The sequence below is a fragment of the Bubalus bubalis genome, chromosome 3 (assembly GCF_019923935.1).
Source record: "Bubalus bubalis isolate 160015118507 breed Murrah chromosome 3, NDDB_SH_1, whole genome shotgun sequence".
Classification (NCBI taxonomy): Eukaryota; Metazoa; Chordata; class Mammalia; order Artiodactyla; family Bovidae; genus Bubalus; species Bubalus bubalis.
Window position 1 is genome coordinate 64458450 of NC_059159.1, and position 27178 is coordinate 64485627.

A 27178-nucleotide genomic window follows, 5' to 3' on the forward strand; every position below is an offset into this window, starting at 1 on the left:
TGTGTTAACTGACATTTAACGAATTGGCTGATGGTAATTTAAGATGCCACTTTACCTGGGGTTCTGAGTTCTGAGGAAGGCTCTAGGGGTTCCTCAATAGAGAACAGACTTGTGTTGCCAAGGGTGGGGGTGGGACAGACTCAGAGTTTGGCATTAGCAGACACAAACTATCACACAGGATGTGTAAGCAACAAGGTTCCGCTCTAGAGCACAGGGAACTATATCGATGTCCTGGAATAGGGACTTCCCTGGTAGCCTAGTAGTTAAGATTCCCACTCCCCATGCAAGTGGCCCAGGTTCGATCCCTGCTCAGGAAACTAGATTCCACATGCGGTAACTAGGAGTCTGCATGCTGGAGCTAAAAGACCCCACATGCTGCAGCTTAGCCCCAGCACAGACAAATAAATAAAATACTTAAAAAATCCTATGATCAACCGTAATGGAAAAGAATATTATAAAAAGAACATATATATGCATATAACTGAATCACTTTGCTGTACAGTAGAAATCGACACAACACTGTAAATCAACTATACTTTAATAAAAAAAAAAAGCAAGGAGCAGCTCCTGCACTCAGAGAGAGAGGCTGGACGGTGCAACTACAGGAGGTCTGCTGTCACTTCCGGGGTAAGGAGCCCCCACATGCCCCGGGGATAAGGAGCATCTGGGCACGGCTGTCACAGGTACAGGGGACCTGGGGCAGACCTCCCTTGAGGCAGGGGATTTTGGGGAGACAGAGAGGAATTGTCTGGCCCCTGCAGAGCTCCTCGCTTTTCTGTGAGGACGTAGGGACTCGGGGGTTGGCCTGGGAGGCACCCTGATCCCTGTGTCTGCTTTGGGGAACCACAGGACAGGTGATGATGGATGTCCCAGAGTCACAGCGTTAGAACGGGGAGCCACAGCCTCACATGCTGCTCAGAGTCAGGCACCTGTGACTACTCGGGAGGCCACTCCCCAAACCCTGCTGACAGCTGGCTGTCCCCAAAGGCCATCACAGAGAAGAGACACCTGGTCTTGTGACACACGCTCTTTGTAACGTGCAACCTCCCTGTTGGCTACGACAGGCAATTTCTCCCAGGTAGGTGCACGATGCGGATTCACTGCGTTCAGCATCACTTTCCTGGAGTGGGCAGAGAAGGGTGAGGTCTCTGCCCTCCGTGTGCCAGGAGACCGCTGCAGGGGAAGGGCAGAGGTGAAGCCCCGCTTCTGGCTCTGCAGACACAGGAGGGCGCAGCAGAGCCAAGGGTGGCCTCGGAGCCCAGGCACTGCACCCAGGTGTCCTGGGTACTGCGTGGGGCATGAAACCATTACCATGGATGGAAGGGGGCTCTAGACTATGCCCAGGAGAGGGAGCACTGCTTACCTGTGAGAGCGCCCAGCCCTCGCCCCAGAGCCTGAACCCAGGATACTGGAGATCTGAAACCTTTCCTGACGGCCTGAGCCCTGTGGTCCCTGCACTCACACGAACATCACACTCTGTAGAAGGCCCTCTTCACACAGGAGAATGAGGTACTCGCCTCCACCTGACTGCCCTGAACACAAGACACAGCCTTCCCTCCTCGCCCTGTGCCCCCACACTGGCCCGGGGCACTGGTCAGCATGGCCTTGCTCCAGGCTGGAGCTCCGAGCCCATCAGCGCCTCCCCAGTATCATTCAGCAGCGCCCGGGAAACTGCTGCATTTCAGGATCCAGCTCCGCAAAGTTTCTGTCTCTTCCTCCCACGTCCCAGGTAAACTGTAAAGAATGGAGAGCGGTAAAGGAAGATTTATTTCACAGAAGTCCAGCACCAAGGCGAGGGGGCTCAGAGCTCTGCTGTGTAGGGCTTTGGGAAATGAGGTTTAGATGATCTTTTACAAACTGCAGTTCACCTTCAAATAGGCTGACTGTGATTTCCTGTCAGCTTTGTTAATTACCTGCCAGGCGGAATTCCTCCTCTCTGCTGAGGACTGATGCCTGCAGAGTGACCCTGGCCAGGCTGGTGCAGCAGCATTTACCAGCAAACAAAGCGCCTCAAGCTGGGTCAGGCAGCCGTCAGCCAGGTCTGAGAGTAAAGTATCTGGGAGGCAACTGGACCGTGTTAGGGAGTCTTTGTGGTCTGGGGTTTCTAGATCTACCACTCAGTATCTCTCTCTAATGAACACACTCCATCTACCTGGGTGCGGGATGAGGCATGGAGCCCAGCAGAGGACAGCAGTCTGCAGTGGCAAGAGAAGGCGCAGGGGCGGATCGGGGTCACAGGGAGCCCGGGCTGCCCTGGGCTCAGCCCACCATCCGGACCACCAGTGCCCGTGGCAGTCGGGGTCCCCCCGTGGGTGTGTGCTCCTGGGGCTCAGAGTTTACCTGGCTCATGGTGATGCCACAGGACCAGGGGGAGCAGAGTGGGAGAAAGGGAAGCAGACTGAGAGCAGCCATGTGCTCAGGGGAGGTAGGGACAGCGGGTAAGGAGAGGGGCCAGCGTCTGGAGAAGTGCCTCCTGGGACGGGCGAGCTGGGGAGAAGTCTGCTGTCACGACCCATGCTCCCTCATCTCTCACTCGGAGGAGTTTCCGGGGTTTTCCTCCGGGAGAAGGACAGAACTGTGTCCCGTCACCCTGCCTGCTCCTCGAGGGGCCATGTGTCATTTTGCATCATGCCATGCCACCCGCCTCTCTCCACAGAGGGCGTGGAGGGGACCAGGCGGACGCTAACAACTGGACAGACATGAGAGGCCTCCGATGGCCCCAGACGCCCGCTCCCTGACCTGCCTGCCACCGGCCTCCGAGCCACACCTATGCAGGACGCACCCTCTGCTCCCCCTGTCAGCCTGGGCGTCGGCCTCCACGAAGCCGCCCCACCCACCTCTGGATGCCTTTGCATCACTACCGCATGGATGCTGTGCTTGTCTCTCTCTCTCCATTTTCTACCGAGACAGTCGGCAGTTCCGAGTCTGGGACCACATCTCTGGTAAACGTCCTTGGTGGGCACACTGCAGGAAGCACGGAGACGTGGGGTGAGGACTGTCCTTCAGTGAGTGTGCACTACAATTGGGGTGAGGAGATCCCTGTTCGGAAGGCGAGGGGGCCGAGGAGGAATGCGGACAGGCAGGGAGACTCAGCTGGAGTAGCCCCTTCCACCCCCCACCCCCGGCCTGCGATGGCGCCCCGCCTTTCACCTGCCCTGGGAGAGGGTGGAGTGCGCGTGTTTCACAGCTGCCGGTAAACACGTCCTTGTTTCAACCTCTGTCTCAGCCTTGTCTTTGCGAATCTGAGCCGCCCTCCTCTTGGGCTTGGTCCCGGCAGGAGTGGCTGGGGGTCACTTGTGCTGCTGGGCCCGGGGGCCTGCTGGGGGAGGCACCGAGTGGGCATCAGCGTGGGGGGGTGTTCTCCACCTCGTCACCTCCCCACGGCCCAGGTCAGAGGCTCCCCAGTCACCCCCTCCCCTCCGTCCGCGCAGGGATGCAGAGATCCAGGAGGCTTTCTCTGTAATGTTTTATTTCTGAAAAGAGGTAAGAAACAAACAGCAGGGGGTCTTTGCGGGACAGGGGTGGTGGGGGGCTGTCTTCCTCTTACAGGGAATGCTGTGAAAACAACTGGCTCCAACAGGTCTCTCTGAAGTGCCAGGCAGGACGCCAGCCTCCAGGGCCTTACCTGAATTCCTGCCTCTTGTCTCCCGTGAATCACGCAGGTCACACCAATCACAGGAGTCTGAGCAAACTCCTGGAGATGGGGAAGGACAGGGAAGCCTGGCCTGCTGTAGTCCCTGGGGTTGCGGAGAGTCGGACACGACTGAGTGCCTGAACACCACCTCCACACAGATCACGGCAGGCTGTGGGGAGGGTACAGCACACACGAGCCCTGAGCGTGGTGCCTGTCACGTAACACGAGTCCCCAGAATGAGGGCTGCGAGTTCATCTTGGTGTAGGATTTCAAATAATCTGCTCGTTGCTGTCTAGAGCTCTGAAGGGTCTTCTAGCTTAAATCCTATTCTGTGACTTGGCTTGAGCCTGTAGTGCAGGGCGGGGTGAAGCTCCTATTTACAAACAGGATGGGAAGGTCGGTTTTGAGAAGCTCAAAGGACAGGGAAAAAAAAAAACCCCAAGCTTCAGTTTTTCTTAAAAATAAGTCCCTCTTCGCCCGGGGAGACGTCCGACCCTCCTCCCCATCGTTCCATGTTGGGAGAACACATAAGTCTGTGTGTCTCCAGACTCCTCTCTAATTGGCCTGGGGATGCTGCTCTGTGGTCCCCTCTGCCCTTCTGAAAACAAACCCCTCCCAGGTAAACGCCCTGGGAACAGGTGCTTATGTCTGCTTTATTTGCTTCTTGGTTGTGCTGGGGGATGGTGACAATTGGCAACTATAAAAGAAAGAAATCTAAGAATAGAAAGAACTAGATCAACCTTACCGCACTTTTTCTAAACAGATGGACAATCCTCGAAACTGAGGTTGTGGAGACCTGGTTTATTTATTTCAACTACCGTGTGTCTAGTCAAAAAAGAGACTCATAAAGAAAACCTAATGGATGAATAAAGCAGGATTTATGGCCCCCAAATATGTGAGGATATCCCAGATAAGATTAATACTTTGTCTCTGAAAAATGTCTTCTATCGTGCAGTGTTGCATCGTTTGTGTTTGTTTATTTGAGAGTTCATATCTTGGGAAATTAGTCACTTCTTTTAGCATAAAAGATAAGAAGAAAATCTTGTAGATATAGTCTTGGCAAAAACAAGGGGAAGAGGGACAGGCTTGCGGTATAAAACACTGCCTTAGAAATAACTGAGCTACAAAATTTCTTGAAACTAGAGAAATACTGTAGATGGAGTTTCATGTTTTTATGAAACACCAGTGAGAACATTATTTAATAAAAGTGCTCGAACATATAAGAGTATAATGTTTTTCAGGCCTACATTAACAAATTTTACTTCTCGCTTCTTGGGTTATCTAAATTTGCCTTTCCTTTTCTGTGATGCTTTCTGTCTCCTAAAAGGTAGGTCCAGCTTGTCTCCCGTTTATGAAGATGACCCCTGGGTTGAAGTTCAAGGACACACTGAGCATCTGCCCACTGGGCTGCTTGCTGGTGTACAGATGGTCAGGCTGGAGGCTGACTGGCCTGTGACTCTGGGAGAGAAGCCACTGCTCCTCTTCCATAATTTGTTCCACAGGAACGAGATTAGAGCTAACGAACTTATCATTAAAAAGCATTTAAGTAGCCCCCAAATGAAAAGACGCTAATGCAGCAAATCACTGAAAAAGAGAATTCCTTGATCCTGTACTTGTTTTAGTCAAAGAATGATAAAAGAAGGATTTGGCAGCTGGATTCTGTTCTGCACTGTAGCACAGCTCTAAGCTGATTTCTGGGGCCCCCAGAAGATACAGATGGGTGCCCATAGACCCAGCAATGACAGTTCATTCTGGCGGAGGTTTCTGCTCTCCTGGCCCGCACTCCGCTGGCAGAACCCCAGTCCCAGGTGTTTTCAGACAAAGGAAGGTGCTGTGATCTAACAGTTTTCAATTTTCAGTGGTAACTTGTACTCCACGGCAACCGTCACTGTGGAAAGTCAAGGCAATTCATGAGCACGAAACAGAAGAGAAATAAACAGCCAGGGTTTGCTTATCTTTTCCTGTGTGGCCTCTGGAAGCCAAGAGTTTCCACCCACGCAGTGAACATCCCATCTTGCCCTGATGCAAGTCAAACGTCACGAGAGCAAAATAAAAGCAGATAATTACTGAATGTGCCGACTGTACTTTGCAGGTGTGATGACTGTTGAAGAAGGTCTTTTTGCCCAATTCCATCAGCCCTTGCCTTGGGTTTTGTCTCCTTATTTCCTGTCTGGCCCCAGCAATGGCCGTGTGCTTGGAACTCTGTCTCCACAGCTCTCCCCTCTGTCTTCTGCACTCTGCTGGAGAGATCTTCACAAACACAAGCTGAACCAAGACCCACTGTACTGAAAATTCTGCACTGGCCCCTCATCACCAGCCTAATACCCAGCTTTCTTAAGGAGGTGTCCAGGGAGGATTGGTCTTTATTTTGCTTTAACTTGGAGCATGTAATTGGGAGGGCTGCCAGCAGCTTTTGGTGATGGTGTGTTTTTTGTTTGTTTGCTTGTTCTTGCTTTCTAGGGGGACAGACTGCAATTTATCTTTGGGAAATCCCTTTGTTCTGAGCAACCATTATGGCAGTGACCTTTGGTTATGCAGAGGTAACAAAAGAAGTAATAAGGACTCAAATGTTATTCCTGTGGATGGAACTGATGAGACACCCAAGAGAAAATGCTGCAGAGTGAGATGTTAAATGGCCTGTTTAATAAGGTAATACCTACGACTAAAATTTATTGAGCCAAATCCTGTGCGCCAGGCACTCTCCTAAGCTTTTAGTATTAATTCACTTAATACCCATAATAAGCCTTTTATCATCCCTTGCTACTGATGAAACAGAGACACAGAAAGGCTCAAGAACATAACTGGGATTTCGGTCCAAGTGGAATAATGCCAGAGCCCACACTGATGAGCACAGTCTGTGCTCTTATCCTGTTACGTTAGTGGGGTGGGGCCCCTGAAGAGTCCATGACACCCTCCCCTCCTCCCTTCTGGGTATCCCTTCTGGGTACTGTCTCTGAGCATTTGCATGTGAAAGTAAGGCCTGCAGCTTGATCACGGCTGGAGAAATATGCTGTTTGAGCCACTCTGGGGGAAGGACTCAGAGAAGTGCAGTGCAGTCCAGATGGGATCCTGGTATCCTCTGCTGGTGGTCCTTAAAACCAATCACTCAGGTACTCAGAAGTGTCCTGTGGACACCATTTTGGGTCTCATTTGATCCATGTTATTCCAAATAAAAGGTGGGGTTTTGTGTGGAAGGGTTGACTGTTTCTATTGTCAATTGTTCTGGGGAAGATAATCCAAAAATAGGCATTTGAATTGTTAGAGAAACATTTTATATTAATATTTGGGTGCTCACGGAGTTGGACTTTGACTGCTATGTGGGGCTTCGGAGGTATCCCTACGATGGAGGGTAAACTAGCCTGAGAACTCAGAAGGGACTTCAGTGTTGGCATCAGCAGTGCTAAGTAGATCTGCTCACCAGACCTGCAGTCATGCCTTCTGAAGGGTCATGGTTTGGTATGAAGACACTCCTCAAGGCCCGAGAGGGGTTGGCAAGGGCCTCACCTATGCACCCTTCTCCTTCCCTGCTGGTCTCCACATAACCCCTGGGATTTCCACCCAGCTCAGCATGGTTCTCTAGGCTCCATGCTATTCCTCAAACCAGACATGGAGGCCGTTCAGTAAATTTAATGTCAGCTTGGATAGGTCACAGTGCCCAGACACTTGGGCAGATGGCAGTTTCATGTCACTGTGGAAGTATTTTTTTTTTAACTGAATTTACATCTAAGTCAGCAGACTTTGAGTAAAGCAGATTATCCTCTATAACATGGAGGGCTTGGTCTAATCAGCTGAAGGCCTGGGGGCAAAGACTCAGGTCTTCTGAGGAAGAGGGATCCTGCCTTCAGACAGAGCCGCAAGGCCAGCACTGCCCCAGGCCTCTGTCTGCTGACCTGCTCCTCAACTCCCCCAGTCAGTTTCTGAAACAAATCTCCCTCCACACACACATCCTCTGGTTCTGTTCCTGTGGCGAACTCTGAGTAACGTGGAGGCCCTGACTGTGTGCGTCCCCGCGGACAGCCCCAGGGAGGGGTACGCGGCGGCTCCTGTCCCACTGGGAGCGTCCCAGTCCTGTCCTCTCACACCACAGCATGGAGCTGGCTCTGGGGGACAGGCCCTGGGGTGCCCTCCCACAGTGGAGACCCAGGTCTCAGACAGCTGGCACGACCCCCTCGATTCCTGTGGTCACAATGCCATAGCCCCCAGTGCCAGCCCAGCTACAGACCTGGGGTGAAGACAACAGAGAATGGGGCATGACCCTGGGCAGCTTCTGGGCAGAACCATGGACACCTACATGCGTGGTGCGTACGTCTGCTGTGACCACAGGGGCCGCCACACGCAGTGCAGAAGTTTACTGTGAGCACAGGGGCCTACACACACGGCGTGTACATTGGCTGTGACCACAGGGGCCTACATGCGCCATGCATACGTCTTCTGTGACCACAGGGACCTACACACACGGTGTGTACATCAGCTGTGACCACAGGGGCCTACACACGCCATGCATACATCTTCTGTGACCACAGGGGCCTACACGCGCCATGCATATGTCTTCTGTGACCACAGGGACCTACACACACGGTGTGTACATCAGCTGTGACCACAGGGACCTACACACGTGGTGTGTACATTGGCTGTGACCGCAGGGGCCTCACCTGCTTCAGCACTCGTCTCCTTGGGGACAGAGCACACATTCAAGGGCAATGGAGCCTCATTAAACCTGACCCTCAGGGCTTTTCCTCCAACAACAAGGGCGCAGACCTCCTCCCCCAACAGGGCTGTGACAGCCACAGAGCACAGAAGAGGCCCTCAAACATCACCACACCAGTCACACCCTTATCAAGGGGGTAATGACCAGCGCACACTGAGAAAAGAGAAGAACAGCCCTCACTTCAGAAATACCGGGCTCGCCTAGTCTACACGGGGATTCGGGATTTGCCCACATAAACACTGCCCGTCAAGACCGCAGCAGACAACTGCCTCTCTTAAATTCACAGATACAGAGATTTAAGGAAAATGTAGGTGCAGAGGAACTATTCCCAATTAAAAGAACAGAAATCCCTTGAAAGTCCAAATGATGAAACAGACCTCTCCAGTCCACCAGACGCTGACTTCAAAATGGAGGCAATAAAAATGCTGAAGGAATTAAGAAAGATTATTGATAGAAACACAGATGACTGTAACAAGGAACTAGAAGCTACAAAGAGGAACCAATCAAAGTTAGACAATTTCACTGCCAAGATGAAAACAAGCTACAAGCAGTGAACACAAGACTAAATAATGCAGGAGAACAAGTAAGTGATCAGGAAGACAGAATAATGGAAATCAATCAATCAGACAGTAGACAGTAGACAGATATATGAAAAAAAAAGGAAGCAACATACAAGATCCATAGGATCATATAAAGTGTGCCAATCTATACACAACGGAGGTTCTTGAACCTCCTTCTTGAAGGAGAAGAAAGAAAAATAAGGCCAAAAACATATTTGAAGAAATTATGGCTGAAAACCTCCCAAACCTAAAGCGAGAAACAGATAACCAGGTACAGGAGCACAGAGGGTCCCAAACAAGATGAACCCACACAGATCCACACTGAGACATGAAAGTGAAGTGAAAGTCACTCAGTCGTGTCCAACTCTCTGTGACCCCACTGACTATACAGTCCATGGAATTCTTCCAGCCAAAATACTGGAGTGGGTAGCCTTTCCCTTCTCCAGGGGATCTTCCCAACCCATGAATCGAACTGGGGTCTCCTGCATTGCAGGCAGATTCTTTACCATTTGAGCTATCAGGATACACTGAAATATAGTATAGTTAAAATGGAAAGAGTTAAAAAGAGGATTCTAAAGGCAGCAAGAGAAAAACAGAGAGTCGGTTACAAGGGAACCCCCCATAAGGCCATCAGCTGATTTCTCTGCACAAACACTGCAGGCCAGAGACAGTGGCAATGTATATTCAGAGCCCTGAAAGGGAAAACCTGCAACCTAGGGTACTCTACCCAGCAAGACTATCACTGAGAACAGAAGGAGAGGCTAAGAATTTCTCACACAAGAAAAAACTAAAAGAATACAGCAATGCCAAACCCATCCTAAAAGAAATACTGAAGGGTCTTCTCTAAACAGAAAAGAAACAAGATTCTATAAAAGAGGGAAAATCACAATAGGAAAGGTAAATTTATAAAACAACTGAAAATCACTTAAGTAAGTCAGTATATAGATTTAAAAACAACCAAAAATTGATGAGAGATTATAACTATAATTAACAGCAAAAGAATAAACATGAAGATGTAAAATAGGACATTAAAATCACAAAATGTCGGGGGAGGGAAGTTAAAAATGTAGACCTTTCAGAACATGTTTGAACCTATATGACTGCCAGTCTAGAGTAAGCAGATATACTTATGGGTTAACATTCTTGAAAACCAGGGTGCCCACAAATGAAAAACATACAACAGACTCACAAAACCCCAAAATAAAGGAACACAAGCATAATACCAAAGAAAATCATCAAACCACAAAAGGCAAAACAAGTAATCCTAAAATTCACATGGCATGCCAAAAGATACAGAATTGCAAAGCAATTCTAAGGAAAAAGAGCAAAACCTTTTTTTGGGAAACCCTCCAGTTTCCCAGACTTCAAACAATACTACAAAGCTGTGGTAATCAAAACAGCATGGCACTGGCACAAAACCAAACATATGGGTCAGTGGAACAGAACAGACAGCCCAGAAATAAATCCACACACTTATGATAAATTAATCTTTGACAGAGGAGGCAAGAACATAAAATGGAGAAGAGACAGTCTCTGCAGCAAGGGTGCTGAGAAAGCTGGAGAGCCACATATAAATCAATGAATTTAGCACACACCCTCACAGGATACACAAAAATAAACCCAGAATGACTTAAAGACTTACATATAAGAAAAGACACCATAAAACTTCTAGACAAGAACGCAGGCAAAACGTTCTGACACAACTGTAACAATATTTTCTTAGATTAGTCTCCCACAAAAAAAGAAGGCAAAAATAAACAAATTGGAACCTAATCAAACTTAAAAGTTTTTGCACAACAAAATGAAATGATAACCTATGAATTGGCAGAAAATATCTGCAAATTATATGATGGACAAGGGACTAATTTCCAAAATATACAAAAGCTCATACAACTTAATGTAAAAAAAACTCCAACCCAATTTAAAAAAATGAACTTAAGACCTAAATAGACATTTCTCCAAACAAGACAAACAGATAGCCAACAGGCACATGAAAAGATGCTCAGTCAGTCAGTCAGCTCAGTTGCTCAGTCATGTCTGACTCTTTGCAACTCCATGGACTGCAGTACACCAGGCCTCCCTGTCAATCACCAACTCTCAGAGTTTATTCAAACTCATGTCCATTGAGTCAGTGATGCCATCCAACCATCTCATCTTCTGTCGTCCCCTTCTCCTCCTGCCCTCAATTTTTCCCAGCATCAGGGTCTTTTCCAGTGAGTCAGTTCTTCGCATCAGGTGGCCAAAGTGTTGGAGTTTCAGCTTCAACATCAGTCCTTCCAATGAACATTCAGGACTGATTTCCTTTAGGATGGACTGGTTGGATCGCCTTGCAATCCAAGGGACTCTCAAGAGTCTTCTCCAACACCACAGTTCAAAAGCATCAATTCTATGGCACTCAGCTTTCTTTATAGTCCAACTCTCACATCCATACATGACTACTGGAAAAACCATAGCCTTGACTAGATGGACCTTTGTTGGCAAAGTAATGTCTCTGCTTTTTAATATGCTGTCTAGGTTGGTCATAACTTTTCTTCCAAGGAGTAAGCGTCTTTTTATTTCATGGCTGCAGTCACCATCTGCAGTGATTTTGGAGCCCAAGAAAATAAAGTCTGCCACTGTTTCCACTATTTCCCTATCTATTTGCCATGAAGTGATGGGACCGGATGCCATGGTCTTAGTTTTCTAAACGTTGAGCTTTAAGCCAACTGTTTCACTCTCCTCATTTACTATCATCAAGAGGCTCTTTTGTTCTTCTTCACTGTCTGCCATAAGGGTGGTGTCATCTGCATATCTGAGGTTATTGCTATTTCTCCTGGCAATCTTCATTCCAGCTTGTGTTTACTCCAGCCCAGCATTTTTCATGATGTATTCTGCATATAAGTTAAATAAGCAGGGTGACACTATACAGCCTTGATGTACTCCTTTTCCTATTTGGAACCAGTCAGAAAAGATGCTCAACATCACTAATTATTAGAGAAAAGCAAATCAAATCCACAAGGAAGTATTACCTCAAACCAGTCAGAATGGCTATCATCAAAAATTCTACAAATAGTAAATTCTGCAGAGGATGTGGGGAAAAAGCGAAGGCTCCTAAACTGTTTGTGGGAATGTCAACTTGTGCTCTGGAGAAGAGTATGGAGGTTCCTTAAAAAACTAAAAATAGAATTGCCATATGATCCAGAAATCCCACTAATGGGTGCATATTCGGAAAAGACAAAAACTCTATTTTGAAAAGACACATGCACCCTATGTTCACAGCAGCACTATGTCACAGTAGCCAAGACACAGAAGCAACTTAGACGTCCATCGGCAGACGGATGGATAAAGCAGATGTGGCTGCTGCTGCTGCTAAGTCGCTTCAGTCGTGTCCGACTCTGTGCGACCCCTGAGATGGCAGCCCACCAGGCTCCCCCATCCCTGGGATTCTCCAGGCAAGAACACTGGACTGGGTTGCCATTTCCTTCTCCAATGCATGAAAGTGAAAAGTGAAAGTGAAGTCACTCAGCTGTGTCCACCTCTGAGCGACCCCATAGACTGCAGCCTACCAGGCTCCTCTGCCCATGGGATTTTCCAGGCAAGAGTACTGGAGTGGGGTGCCATTGCCTTCTCTGGGCACATAGACACAAAAGAATATTTGCTGCTCTTGCTCAGTTGCTCAGTCATGTCCGACTCTTCGCAACCCTATTGACTGAAGCATACCAGACTCCTCTATCCTCCACTTAGCCATAAAAAAGAAGGAAATAATTCTATTTGCAGCAACATGGATAGACCTAGAGATTATCATAGTAAGTGAAGTAAATCAGATAAAGACAAATACTATATGCTATCACTTCAATGTGGACTCTAAAAAATAATACAAATGAACTTATGTATAAAGCAGAAGCAAACTCTCAGATCCAGAAAACAAACTTATGGTTACCAAAGTGGAGAGGGGTGAGGAGAGATAAATTAGGAGTTTGCGATTAACAGATACACACTGCTGCTGCTGCTGCTGCTAACTCGCTTCAGTTGTGTCTGACTCTGTGTGACCCCATAGATGGCAGCCCACCAGGCTCCCCAGTCCCTGGGATTCTCCAGCCAAGAACACTGGAGTGGGCTGCCATTTCCTTCTCCAATGCATGAAAGTGAAAAGTGAAAGTGAAGTCGCTCAGTCGTGTCCGACTCTTAGTGACCCCATGGACTGCAGCCTACCAGGCTCCTCTGTCCATGGGATTTTCTAGGCAAGAGTACTGGAGTGGGTTGCCATTGCCTTCTCCACAGATACACACTACTATATATAAAAGAGATAAACACTAAGGATTTACTGCATAGCACAGGGAATAATATTCAATAGTTTGTTATTATCTACAGTAGAAAGGAACCTGAAAAACATATAACTCAATCACTTTGCTGCATATCTGAAACACAACACTTTAAATCAACTATACTTCAGATTTTTTAAAAAGCATTTATTAAGCATTCCTCCTTCTCCCAAAATAACTTTTGTCCAGCTCCCAGCCTCAGGACTTTTCCATTGCACTTTGCTTCTTACAGTTGGGGCCCACAAATTACTAAAAGCATACAGAATTTATTCATGGCAATGTTTGTTACAAAGAACTAACAACTCAAAAGAAATCCTATTTTCCAGGAGTCTCTCCATGGAAATAGTGCTTGATGATATGCATCTGATCAAATGATTTCAGGACATTTCAGTTGCCCCGCTGGCAGCTCACTCCCAGGGCTTTGGGGCGGTGATCCTTCTGTTCTTTGGACGCTTTTGCTAAAGATTCACGTATTGCCTCTCATATGTCAGGCACTGTTAACATGCTGGATAACCACAGGGAACAAGGCACAAAAATCCCTACTGTTACGAAGGCTGAATTTATAGGGGGGAACAGACAATAAATAAGATTAAATAAGAATATCAGAATATTAATAAGAATATCATTAATTATAAGACTAAGACTATCATTAATAAGAATATCAAACCAAGAATGAAGCAAGCAGCCTTGTACAGTTATGCAGGCTGCGCACTGCACGAGGGTCCCATGTGTGAGGGCGTGTGGTGACATGGCGCACATCACGGCTTTATATGCTCATTCTCACATCAGTTTGGCAGACGGAACCTGCTTGGTGGAGCAGGATGTCTTTCTCTCACTTGCACAAAGACACTGTCTGGGCCAGCGGGGACCCTACCAGCAAAGAGCGAGCCTGTTAGAGGCTTCTGCATTCATCCGGGTAAGACCTGTTGATGGCTAGGATTAGGAGAGTGGCTGTAGAAATGGGGGACAATCTGAGGTTGAATTCTGTATGTATTTTGAAACCAAAGCTGAAAGATTTGCTACAGACCAGATGTGGGGTATGAGGTGAGATGGCCAGAGGCTTTTGTCCTAGGCTTCCGGAAGAACTGAGCTGTCCTCAACTGGGAGGGGAGACCTTGGAAGGACCTGGGCTGGAGGCAAGGTCAGCAGCAGTGCGCTGGACACGGGCACTGGTGATGGGGGTGTGAGTGCAACAAACACGCCCAGACTCAAGATACACAGTGCACTTTTTATGGGAGACGCTGTGAGCCGTCATTGGCCTCGTAAAGGCTGCGATTTCTACCCAATGTTTGTGGCGAGTTCCTCCCCATCTTATACTTCCCTTTTCATGTGAACTGAATTGCATTGGTTTTCACTTGCAATTCTGCCCCTAAAAAGCTTGCAAAGTACTTTGAACAAATTATGATTGAAAACACTGCTCTTAAAAAATTATAACTGAGTCAAACTTTTAAAAATTTATCTTCAGAGAGAAGAGTAGAGAGAAGAGATGTCTCCCTGATACCTGCTGAATTTTCTCAGATGTAATTTGTATTTTTTATTTTAACATTTTATTTTTTATTAATTTTCATTGGAGTAGAGTTGCCTTACAATGTTGTTTTCGTTTCTCCTGTACAGCAAAGTGAATCATCTCATCTATACGTACCCACATATCCCCTCTTTTTTAAGATTCTCTTCCCATTAGGTCATCACAGAGCACTGACTAGAGTTCCTTGTGCTACACAGCAGGTTCTCATCAGTTACCTATTTTATACATAATAGTGTATATATGTCAATCCCAATCTCCAATCTGTCCCACTCTGCCTTTCCCCCTTTGCTAACCATAAATTTGTTCTCTCCATCTGTTGACTATTTCTGGATATATATTTCTCCTTTGCATATAAGTTCATTTAAACCACTTTTCTAGATCCACATATTAGCAATATTATTCAGTATTTTTCTTTTTTTGACTTAATTCACTCTCTCAGAGGGAATTTAAATTTGACCATATGTGATCACTCCTTTTGAGTTATTTTTCATGGCAAGAATAAAGGTCAATGAGGTCAGTATATGCTGCTATCAGTTACCATATGGATCTCTCTAATGTCAGTTTTGGCGTACGTAAAACCAGGAAAACAAGACTAGACAGTAAAACAGCAGAACTCTAACAACCAAAGGAATCTATTGTTCGCATCTGTCAGTAAAAGATCTGCGAGGAATGGCGGGCAATTGACAGGAATCAGCTGAACGCACACAGGCCAGCCAACTCCTGTGCTCCCCAAGACTGACAGTCTGCAGGTTTCCCGCAGTCTCCTGACGCGTGGCCTCCTCTCATGGGCAGGAGGGAACGGCAGCCCTGCTCACAGGTTGAGTCTGTGTGTCAAATGCTTTCTGAAGGCCGCGGTCACCGATTCCAGAACTATTTACAGCTGTGCAGTGCTCTCACCCTTCAGCCCACCGCCTGGCGCCATCACGGGCAGTCAGGGAAGAGCGGGGCTGTGGGCGACTCGCCGTGGTCCGGACTGCCAGCTCCACGGGGCTCAGGCCTTCCGCACGACCGGCAAGATGCCAGAGTCGACCGCTGTAACAAAAGGTGCCTGTGGCCTCGGCTTTTAGAAGTCCAGTGTTCCTGTGTTGACACTGTTAGTTCTAACTGGCAGTTAGCTGCCCCTTTAGTTATGTATGTGTCTGAGTAGCTTTTTATAAGTTGACTTTCTGGAAAAACAGCTTTATTTAGATAGAAATTCACATAGCATACAATTTAGCTACTTAAAGTGTAAAATTCTATGTTTTTTAGCATATTCACAGGGTTATTTAATCATCACCAAAATTGAATTTTAGAGCATTTTTATCTCCCTTAAAAGAAAGTCAATACCCACTGCATTCACTCCCCTTCCTACTTTGTCCCCATGAGCCATCACTCATCTACTATCTGTTTCTATGAATTCACCTCTTTTGGACATTTCATACAAATGGCACCATATGACACATGATCTGTGGCCACTAGCTTTTTTCACTTCACAACATATTTTCCAGCTTCACCCTTGTAGCGTTTCTTGGTGCTTCATTCTATTGCCTACTATTCCGTTGCGGGAGTACTGCACAGGCGACCGCCTGTGTGTGGACATCTGACTGAGGGACAGCTGGCTGCTTCCACTCTGTGGCGTGAGCAACGTTACTATCGACGTTCATGGACGCGCTTCTAGGTGGACGCGTGTCTCATTTCTCTAGAGTTGATGCCCAGGAGTACAACTGCTGAGTCACAGGGGAACTCTACCTTTTTGAAGAGCTGCTGAATTATTTTCCAAAGTACAAGCTGGCTTTAACACAACCTGCACCTACTTCCCTTCTCTTTCAGACTAATTTTTTTATATGAATGCGTACATTTGCAGGCATCGGGCTCCCGTTACACACATACAAACACTTGGCAGCATTGTCAGCTCAGTCCTGTTTTGAATATACTACGGCAAAGTTGGCCACTTCTCTCAGTCAAATCAGTTTCTAGAGGACTACTTCATTTTTGTGGGACTGCACAACATTAATAAAGCTTAAAATTTTAAAATTTGAATTTATTTTTATTTATTTGCCTTTTGAATAGGTACTACAATTCAATGGTTCAAAATTCCAGGGTCCATTAAGACAACTGGAGTATGTCTCCCTTACTTTCCATCTCTGGGGGAAGCAGGATCGCTGTCTACTTCTTAGGTAGTCTTCCAAGGCATTGTAATGCAATTTTAATTTGAAAAAGCTAAACAAGAACAACAAAAGTATGTGGAACTTTAAGATTTTGCTCCAAACTCAGTTATTCTGGGTAATAAGAGTCGGAACAGCGTAACCTCAGTGGTGGCTTATTTCAGAGTTGAATAGCAATAAAGAGCTCGAGTTTAATGATTGCCTTATACAGCTCAAGGAAAATTTTGCCCCAGGAGCCAACCCTTGATCTGGTTATTATTTCACTTTGTCTACATTCCAGAGACTACACCGCTCACTTTATCCTCTCGAACTCCACCTCTGCCTCACGTGCTTTGCCCTGTGGAGCTCATCCTCGGAGACCTCCAGGCTGCCTCATGCCTGACCCCGAGTCACACTGCACACCCGCCCCCTCCGACTGCCTCTCAGTCCTGAAAACGAGCCCTTTCCACCCCAGCACCTTGGACCTACACGTTCCTCCCTTCGTCAGGAAGATTTCCTTCTGTCCTTCTACCCTCTAGGTCCTAGCTGAAGTGGCATCTTCTCTGACCATCTGAGCTACAGCTGGCCTCTTCTTTCTCCCATGCACTCTACAGGTCCCTTCATTCAGGGCACTTAATACAGCATTTGTTCACTGACTGGTTCATTGTCTGGAATCATCCACTGCCAAATATCTACACCTGAAACAGGATGGGTAAACTAGAGTCCAACTCTGTTCTTGTATGACTCTGGAGCTAAAAGTTGCTTTACATTTTTAAAGGGTTGTTTACAATTTTTAAAAGCAAAAAATAAAAATAAAAAAAATAAAAGCAAAACCAAAACAAAATCCATGCAACAGAGTTTGCAAAACTATAAATATTTAATGTCTAGCCATTTTTAGTAAAGTTTGACTGTAGGGCTGAACAATGTCTCCAAGGTAGACTGTCTACACTCCAAGGGGTGTGTGAGATAGTCCAGGGGGATCTTAGTTATTCACTCTTCACAAATATTTATCATGGATGCTTTATTAAGTGCATGACTTTTAATACAGTAGCATGCACACATAATTTATAAATCAGTATTCATTATAATAGATCATGTATCTTGGGGATAGTGGTCAGAAATTTTAAAATAATGACATTCTGATAAAAATTGCAGGGGCAATGGTGCTAAAACGCATCACTTATACAGTGGGAACCACATTCTCTCCTTCCTTAATCCCATCATCTGGCCGATCTACGCTCAACACAATATTTTTTGAATAAATGATGGCAGTAGACTTTCCATTTATTGAGCACACATTACATTCTCCAGGTATTAACTATGCTCTTACTGTACAGTATGTCCTTTAATGATCGCAACTTCACTATGTCCTAGGTCCTGTGTGCGTAGTTGCTCAGTCATGTGAGACTCAGACTCTGTGCAACCCCATGGACTGTAGCCCGCCAGGCTCCTCTGTTCATGGAATTCTCCAGGCAACAGTACTGGAGTGGGTATCACCATTCCCTTCTCCAGGGGATCTTCTGGACCCAGGGATCTAACCGAGGTCTCCCTCATTGCAGGCAGGTTCTTTACCATCTGAGCCACCAGGAAAGTACCCTATTTCACAAATGAGGACACCGAGGCCCAGAGAGGTTAAACGACTTCCTGAAGGTCACATGCCAGTGAGAGCTGGAGGTCAAGGTCAGCTGCCTTCTGATTCCAAAACCAGTGCTTTTATCCACTATTGGCTCGTCCCTAATTTTGCTCCTTTTGACTCTTGCTGTGCATTGCTATCTAATCCCACTTAGAATCCTTTACGTCTGAAATGATAAAGCCACACTGGCTTAGAAGGGTTAATTATTTCCCTCAGCCATCAACAAAAATGAAGGGGTGTGCATCTTCCTGGCATGGAGAGTCAGTCACCTTCAATGCTTAGTTACCAGCTCTTAATGTTAGAATTAGGACACAAGAGTTTGCATGAGTCTGCAGTTTACTAGATAAATCATTAAACTTCTATGAACTGATTTCTCACCTATGTGTTAGTTTCTCAGTCTTTTCTGACTCTTTGCAACCCCATGGTCTATCCATGGAATTTTCCAGGCAAGAATACTGGAGTGGGCTGCCATTCCCTTCTCTAGGGATCTTCCCTAGACCTAGGGATAAAACCCAGTCGCCTGCATTACAGGTAGATTCTTTACTGTCTAAGCCACCAGGAAAGTGGGGTTAATAGTAATATTAGGGGCTCCCCTGGTGGCTCATTTGTAAAGAATCTGCCTCCCAGTGTAGGAGATATAAGAGATGCGCGTTTGATCACTGGGTCAAAAAGATCCCGTACAGTAGGAAATAGCAACCCACTCCAGTATTCTTGCCTGGGAAATCCCATGGAAGAGGAGCCTGGTGGGCTATAGTCCAAGGGGTCCCAAGAGTCAGACCCCATTGAATGACTAAACAACAATAGTAATATTGTCCCAGAGGTGGTTTTGAGAATTCAATACATGCATACTGAGCTCTATAAAACATTAGTCCTTCTTTGGTCATGTAACTGTGTAGGGACATACTTTTCCACTCTTGTAGTTTTGCTACTATTAATTGTAACATGCTTTGCTTCATTGCCCACTTGGGGAGCTATTCAAAATAAGCAGCCCCATCCTGGCTTAGGAAAGAATCAGTGCCCAGGCCTAAACTGGCATTCTGTTTCTAGGCTTCTTTTAAACCCAAGTTTGCTTGATCTTAGTCCAAAATGCACATGGCTACTACCAGCAGTGCGATTTACAGAGAAAACTGCAGTATCAGTCAGACCTCCTTTATCTACCCGCTGGAACGTGGAACAACAGGGGGCTCTAACTGTCACCCCCAGCAACTTTAGAATTAAACTGAAAGCTACTATTTAGATTTTGCTGGTGCAAGTTTTTCTTGTCAGTCTTAAAATTCTTCAAGTCCTTTTACAAAACCATAGTTCAAGCTATTTTTTACATGACATTGAAAAATAAAACCCAAAGTGTATGCTACATTAAATAATAGTTTTCATACATTTTAAACACCGAGCACCCCAGGCCTTAAGCTAAGTCTGAAATAAAAACTTTTAAAATAAACCCATTCTCTATTGGGGTTGGAGAGGGACAGACTGAGAGTTTGGGGTTAGCAGATGCAAACCATGACGCACAGAACAGATGGACAGTTAGGCCCTGCCGTATAGTACAGGGAACTATATTCAATTCAATGTTTGGTCCTGGGATAAACCAAAGTGGAAAAGAATATAAAAATATATATGTATATATGTATACAACTGGGTCACTTTGCTCTACTCAGAAAAGATTAATATAACACTGCAAATCAACTAGACTTCAATAAAAAACAAACAAACAAAAAGGAAACCGAATGACATCAAATCCTTCTCATAGAGTCTTGATGTTTTTGCCAGGAATCCTTTATCTTTTTCCTTCCCTAAAGTACGTCTTCCAATTTTTCTCTTGCCAGGCCATCGTGCAGAAGAAAGCAGGCCCCAGTTCTCTCTTATTTTCTGCCCTTGTCCTGCCTCCAGTTAGTGATTTATTTAGAAAGTCCCAATACATGGAGTGGGCTTCCCAGGTGGCTCAGTGGTAAAGAATCTGCCTGCCAAAGCAGAAGATGTGGGTTCTATCCCTGGGTCAGGAAAATTCCCTGGAGGAGGGCATGGCAACCCACTCCAATTATGGCCTGATGGTTCAGTTAGCAGCTCATCATGCTCTGCCTCGTGATACATTTTCGCTTTTGACTTGAACCATCATCTGACTGCTATGTAATTTACATGCATTGGCCTTGCCTCTCACTGTGCTTTGGAATCCTGAGAGGCCAGGCCTTCTGGACCCCACAGCGTGGAGCAGGGCCCTGAGGGTGGCATGGCCTCTTGTCCCAGACCCCAGTCTCAGCCCAGCTCTGCCCTGGATGGTTAGTGTGAGCCTGTTTCTTGTCTGAAGGAGATGAGAATTCTCCTGGGGGCTATCAGGTCTGCCCAGTGTGTGGGTGTGGGGCCGGGCAGCGCTGCAGGCTCTGGGGCTGCCATCCCGGGACGGTCACCAGTCAGTGGGCCAGGTCCAGAGACACCCGGCACACGCTGTCCCTGAAACCCATGGTCTCGGTTTTTAAGGAGGAAGGAGGACAAGCCCAGCAGAGTCCCCAGGGAACAGTGTGTGACTTGCTGGCAGGGAGTCTTGAGTGTTTGGCTCAATCTTCAAAGATCCACACAGATATTAATTCTCCTCTGGGACAAGTCAGCTGCTTTGGAAAGTTGTAACATTTCTTCTCTCGGTAAATTTCCTTTAAACAATCAGTTCTAATCTCTCCTTTGTGTCATATGAGATGGGGAGGCAGAGAAGGACAGAGATACTCAGCCCCCAACCCCTATTCTCTGAACACGACAGATTCTCTTTTTGGGTCTGTCCTTGGGGGTTGGTGATGCCAGCTGGAGGAAAGAGGGACCCAGATTTACAGCCCGGGGTATCCTCAGACGTTCACAATGTGATGCCACTCGAAATTCTAATTCCAGTCCTTCTGGTTACCAGCTGATTTAGATCACCACAGCAAAAAGAGAGGAATGGAGCTCCCTTAAAAAACTAAAAACAGCGACTCAGTGTGATTCAGTGATTGTACTCTGGCATATACCTGGAGAAAAACATACTCTGAAAATGTACATGCACTGCAATGTTCGATGCAGCACTGTTAACAATAGCCAAGACATGGAAGTAATCTAAGTGACCATCAACAGATGACTTGATGAGGAAGATGAATGTTCAGTTCAGTTCAGACACTCAATCGTGTCCGACTCTGTGCGACCCCATGGACTGCGGCGCACCAGGCTTCCCTGGCCATCACCAACTCCTGGAGCTTGTTCAAACTATTGTCCATCGAGTCGGTGATGCCATCCAACCACCTCATCTTCTGTCGTCCCCTCATCCTCCTGCCTTCAGTCTTTCCTAGCACCAGGGTCTTTTCCAATGAGTCAGTTCGTCTCATCAGGTGGTCAAAGTACTGGAGTTCAGATTCAATATCAGTGCTTCCAATGAACATTCAGGACTGATTTTCTTTAGGATTGAGTGGTTTGGTCTCCTTGCAGTCCAAGGGACAGTCAAGAGTCTTTTCCAACACCACATTTCAAAAGCATCAGTTCTTCAGCACTCAGACTTCTTTATAGTCCAACTTTCACATCCATACGTGACTACTGGAAAAAGCATAGCTTTGACTAGATGGACCTTTTTTGGCAAAGTAATGTCTCTGCTTTTTAATATGGTATCTAGGTTGGTCATAACTTTCCTTCCAAGGAGTAAGCATCTTTTAATTTCATGGCTGCAGTCACCATCTGCAGTGATTATGAAGCTCAAGAAAATAAAGTCTGTCACAGTTTCCATTGTTTCCCCATCTATTTGCCATGAAGTAATGGGATCAGATGGCATGATCTTAGTTTTTTGAACTTAGTTTTTTGCTGAGTTTTAAGCTAGCTTTTTCCACCCTCCTCTTTCACTTTCATCTGTTCCTCTTCGTTTTCTGTCTTAAGGGTGGTGTCATCTGCGTATCTGAGGTTATTGCTATTTCTCCCAGCAATCTTGATTCCAGCTTGAGCTGCATCCAGCCTGGCATTTCACATGATATACTCTGCATATCAGTCCTGAATATTCACTGGAAGGACTGATGCTGAAGCTGAAACTCCAATACTTTGGCCACCTGATGCAAAAAACCCGATTCACTTAAAAAGACCCTGATGTTGGGAAAGATTGAAGGCAGGAGGAGAAGGGGATGACAGAGGATGAGATGGTTGGATGGCATCACTGACTCAATGGTTATGAGTTTGAGTAAGCTCCGGGAGTTGGTGATGGACAGGGAAGCCTGGCGTGCTGCAGTAATGGGGTCACAAAGAGTCAGACACTACTGAGTGACTGAACTGAACTCTGCATATAAGTTAAATAAGCAGGGTGACAATAAACAGCCTTGATGCACTCCTTTCCTAATTAGGAACCAGTTTGTTGTTCCGTATCTGTTTCTAATTGTTGCTTCTTGACCTGCATACAGGTTTCTCAGGAGGCATGTAAGGTGGTCTGGTTTCCCATCTCTTGAAGAATTTCCACAGTTTGTTGTGATCCACACAGTCAAAGGCTTTGGTGTAGTCAATAAAGCAGGAGCAGTTGTTTTTCTGGAACTTTCTTGCTTTTTATATTCTTTTCAGCTGAAGATGGAGAAGCTCTATACAGTCAGCAAAAACAAGACCAGGAGCTGACTGTGGCTCAGATCATGAACTCCTTATTGACAAATTCAGACTTAAATTGAAGAAAGTGGGGAAAACCACTAGACCATTCAGGTATGACCTAAATCAAATCCCTTGATTATACAGCGGAAGTGAGAAACAGATTCAAGGGATTAGATCTGATAGTGCCTGAAGAACTATGGATGGAGGTTCGTGACACTGTACAGGAGGCAGAGATCAAGACCATCCCCAAGAAAAATAAATGCAAAAAGGCAAAATGGTTGTCTGAAGAGGCCTTACAAATAGCTGAGAAAAGAGAAGCTAAAGGAAAAAGAGAAAAGGAAAGAAAGACCTATCTGAATGCAGAGTTCCAAACAATAGCAAGGAGAAGAGAGCCTTCCTAAGTGATCACTGCAAAGAAATAGAGGAAAACAATAGAATGGAAAAGACTAGAGATCTCTTCAAGAAAATAATAGATACCAAGGGAATATTTAATGCAAAGATGGGGTCAATAAAGGACAGAAATGGTATGGACCTAACAGAAGCACAAGATATTAAGCAGAGATGGCAAGAATACACAGAAGAGCTATACAAAAAACATGTTAATGACCCAGATAACCACGATGGTGTGATCCTTCACCTAAAGCCAGACATCCTGGAATGCAAAATCAAGTGGGCCTTAGGAAGAATCACTGGGAACAAAGCTAGTAGAGATGATGGAATTCCAGTTGAGCTATTTCAAATCCTAAAAGATGATGCTGTTAAAATGCTGCACTCAGTATGCCAGCAAATTTGGACAACTCAGCAGTGGCCACAGGACTAAAAAATGGTCAGTTTTCATTCCAATCCCAAAGAAAGGCAATGCCAAAGAATGTTCAAACCACCACACAACTGCATTTATTTCACACACTAGCAAATTAATGCTGAGAATTCTCCAAGCGAGGCTTCAACAGTACATGAACCAAGAACTTTCAGATGTTTAAAGCTGGATTTTGAAAAGGCAAAGGAACAAGAGATTAAACTGCCAACATCTGTTGGATCACAGAAAAAATGGAATGTTACTAAGTCATAAAAAAATGAACTAATGTCATTTGCAGCAACATGGATGGACCTAGAGATTATTATACTATGTGAAATAAACCAGACAAAGACAAATACACGATAGTGCTATGTGGAATCTAAGAAATGACACAAGTGAACTTATTTATAAAACAGGAACAGCTGACAGTCATAGAAAACAAACTTACAGTTTCCAAAGTGGGTAGGCGGTCTGTAGGGGAGGGGGATAAATTAGGAATTTGGGATTAACATATATACACTACTACCTATAAAATATATATAACATATATACACTACTACCTAAAAAAACCCAACAAGGTCCTACTGTATAGCACAGAGAACTCTACTCAATATTCTACAATAACCTACATGGAAAAAGAATCTGAAAAAGAACGGATATACGTGTAACTAAATCACTTTGCTGTACACTTGAAGCTAACGTGACATTATAAATCAACTATGTGTGCTATGCACACACTAAGCTGCTTCAGTTGTGTCTGTCTCTTTGCGATCCTATGGACAAGCCTGCCAGGCTCCTCTGTCCATTGAATTCTCCAGGCAAGAATACCAGAGTGGATTACCGTGACCTCCTCTAGGGGATCTTCCCAACCCAGAGATCAAACCCTTGTTTCTGCATCTCCTGAACTGGCAGGCATGTTCTTTAGCACCACCTGGAAAGCCCTCTAAATCAACTATACTCCAATATAAAATAAAATATTTTAAAAAATAAAATAATAACAATTTTAAAAGAACATAATTTAGATAGGATGAAAGAAGGAAAGAGTAACATAAGTATGGGTAAATGAAAGATTTGAAAGTCCAGGTGGCTTTTTAGTTAAGCATTGAGGATGTGACAGGTACTAGTGGGAGCCCTGAGTATGGTCTTTGTTTAGCTGGAGAAAAGGAAAGAAGGAAGGCGTCCTTGTTACAGAGCAAGTGACACTGGTAAGGAGGAAGGGCAAGGAGAGTGGTTACTGCTATTAGATGAATGTCACATCACTGCATTGTATGGAAGAAACAATAATGTTATCAGGCAGGTGCTAAGAGAAAATCACAGGAAAATATTAACTGGTTAATAGAGCACAGGATAGCAGAGCTGAAGCCACCTGAAGAGATGACCTGGCCCTGCCCCGTCTTCAGACAAAGGCAGATCTAAACCATTAACTAAGATCAGGGCATCCGGTCCCATCACTTCATATCAAATAGATGGGGAAACAATGGAAACAGTGACACTTTATTTTCTTGGGCTCCAAAATCACTTCAGATGGTGACTGCAGCCATGAAATTAAAGACACTTGCTCCTTGGAAGAAAAGCTATGACTAACCTAGACAGCATATTAAAAAGCAGAGACATTACTTTGCTGACAAAGGTCTGTATAGTCAAAGCTATGCTTTTTCCAGTAGTCATGTATGGATGTGAGAGTTGGACTATAAAGAAAGCTGTGTGCTGAAGAACTGATGCTTTTGAACTGTGGTGTTGGAGAAGACTCTTCAGAGTTCCTTGGACTGCAAGGAGATCCAACCAGTCCTTCCTAAAGGAAATCAGTCCTGAATATTCATTGGAAGGACTGATGCTGAAGCTGAAACTCCAATACTTTGGCCACCTGATGGGAAGAACTGACTCATTTGAAAAGACCCTGATGCTGGGAAGGACTGAAGGTAGGAGAAGGGGACAACAGAGGATGAGATGGTTGGATGGCATCACCCACTCGATGGATCTGAGTTTGAGTAATCTCTGGGAGCTGGTGATGGACAGGGAAGCCTGTCATGCTGCAGTCCATGGGGTCGCAGAGTCGGACACGACTGAGTGACTGAACTGAAAATCATCCACTGCAGGTGTTTTCTGCATCTCAAAGAGATCACTAGAGATAGAGGCCTCCACATTTTTTGGTGGCCCCATGATTACTTTTATCAGTTTCAGAATAAAAAAACCTCACATCCTTATCTTATCTAAGGCTCAGATGATTACTGTAGATTCGTGGGTTTTTCCCCCAATGACTGCAGACGGATGGCTGCAGTGATGGTGTCGTGTAGACCAAGGAGCAGCTCTGGGCACCTGCCCCTTCTTACCCGTGTTCTCCATTAGAAGCTATTCCCTCGGCAAGTGCTGAGCTCTGTGACGGGGGCTGAGGACACCATGACGAATAAAACAGCATCCCGGGCTCAGTGCATGTGTGGCCTGGGGGAGGGCAGCAGACGAGGAGAGGGGTGACCATGGCGGGTAACGTGGTGGGTGTTAACAGTGTCTGTAACCAGCACGTGAGTGTTGCCGCATCCACTGGAGTGTGTTCAGTGCCAGGCACGCTGTCTCAATCACTGTCACACTCTCTCCTCCCTCACACACACACAATCGTACAACAGCACATCAGCGCAAACTCCTCCTTCTGCCTGGAACTTTCTCCAGCACATCCTAAGCACTCCCTGCCAAGGGCCTAGAGCAAACCGAGGATCAGTCATCGAGTTTCACTTGTGAGAAGTAAAGGAAGCACCCTGGGTTGACATTCCTACTTTCTCTCCCACACTTAGGTTTTCAAGACTATTGTGTTTCTGTGGGTTTCAAAAATCTTCTTCTGGAAGTCAAAAGCTTTCTCTCTGTTTTTCTACAGTAACCATTCTACTTCTCCCAAAGGCAGATGGAGATGTTTGAAGAGGGAAATGTCATATGCAAGAAAATGAGGAGGAAAAAGGAAGAAAACCATCTTTCAACACATCACCTCTGCTTTATGACAGAAATGCTCATACAGAGCAGCCCCAGAGTAACAGACTCCAGGATTTCATGCACATCCTCATCCAAAGATATTAATGATCTAACTGGAGATGAGTCTTAAGTCCCCATAATGTACATTATTTGTAATGGTGGAATCTGAAACATCAAGGTACTGTGTAAGGTTTTTCTCCTTTTCTATCAGTTTTTCTTCTTTGCAGAACCCACTAAGTTACAGATATTCCATAAGAAGTTGTCCCTTTATGGAAATTAATTGTCAGTGTTTATTACAGCTTTTGTGAAGTCCTCACAGGCACTTCTTGCTCTGCCGTGTCTGACTCCCCGCACATCTACACCACACACACACGTGA

At 45.7% G+C, this 27178-nt stretch overlaps 2 long non-coding RNA genes across 2 annotated transcripts; one reads left to right on the plus strand and one right to left on the minus strand.

Annotated features, from left to right (window-relative positions):
- Positions 1-567: 567 nt before the first annotated feature.
- Positions 568-6130, minus strand: LOC102416239. Its single transcript, XR_006549720.2, has 4 exons — positions 3626-6130; positions 3151-3319; positions 2838-2964; positions 568-1734 (listed from the first exon to the last, which is right to left on the minus strand). It is a non-coding gene; the product is annotated as an uncharacterized LOC102416239 (long non-coding RNA).
- Positions 3316-26829, plus strand: LOC123332737. Its single transcript, XR_006549721.1, has 3 exons — positions 3316-3483; positions 6095-6283; positions 26710-26829. It is a non-coding gene; the product is annotated as an uncharacterized LOC123332737 (long non-coding RNA).
- The last annotated feature ends 349 nt before the right edge of the window (positions 26830-27178 follow it).